General features: G+C 45.2%; 1 non-coding gene across 1 annotated transcript; it reads right to left on the reverse strand.

Annotated features, from left to right (window-relative positions):
- Positions 1 to 558: 558 nt before the first annotated feature.
- LOC128108147 (U6 spliceosomal RNA) lies at positions 559 to 662 on the reverse strand. The gene has a single exon (XR_008217352.1). It is a non-coding gene; the product is annotated as a U6 spliceosomal RNA (small nuclear RNA).
- Positions 663 to 880: the final 218 nt, after the last annotated feature.

Below are 880 nucleotides of genomic sequence, written 5' to 3' on the forward strand. Positions count from 1 at the left end.
CAGTTCACGATGAGGTGGATGTTGGGGTAGGCTAATCCATAGCCCTGGTTCCAGGCTTGGGTGGCAGCTGAGTTGTTCAGTCCACCACTCTCCTGCATCTGTGCCACAAGGGCCAACTCTCCTGCTTTACCCAGTCAAGGGGCAGGGTCAGCTCTCCTACCTGCGGGAGCTGGCAAGGGCTGAGGCCAGCTCTCCAGCACCATTGGGGTCAGCTCATCTGTGCCCATACCACCAGGGCTAGCTCTACCAAGCTGCCCAGATGAGGTGTGGTGTTCACTCTACTGAGTGAGGGGCAGGACCAGCTCTCCCACTCCAGCCTGGAAAGGAGTGAGGCCAGCTCTCCCACATCCACACCTCCAGGGCCAGACAATATTCAACTGAATATAGAGAGTGAGTGTAGGCCAAGTTTCAACCATTTCTAGAAATGAAAAGGGGGATGAACCTCATCAGTAGGGACCCAAAAGCAGAAAATTAAATAAGAGGCGAGTATCATGTAGGTGGAGGGCAACCACTAATGTGGTTTCTGTTTGTATCAATCAGTATACAATTTCTTTTTATAAAACTACAGAACAATTCATTAATTTGCATGCTATCCTTGTGCAGGGGCCATACCAATCTCTGTGTGGCTCTAATTTTAGTGTATGTGCTGCTGAAGTGAGCATAGCTTGTGTTTTCAAAAGTAAAAAAAAAAAGTAGAATCAAGTAGTAGATGTTCACTTCATGGATTCATAAACACTTGGTTTATTTCTATTATTGTTTAGCTTCTTTCATTCATTGTGAAACTCATCAAATGTTTGGTGTATCTGAGCAGCTTATTTCCAGTCTTTGTTGAATACAAGTCTATTATGTAAATGTTCTATTGGCTCTTACTATGCACTTG

The sequence above is a fragment of the Peromyscus californicus genome, unplaced genomic scaffold, assembly GCF_007827085.1.
Source record: "Peromyscus californicus insignis strain IS unplaced genomic scaffold, ASM782708v3 Scaffold_12__1_contigs__length_115047231, whole genome shotgun sequence".
NCBI lineage: Eukaryota > Metazoa > Chordata > Mammalia > Rodentia > Cricetidae > Peromyscus > Peromyscus californicus.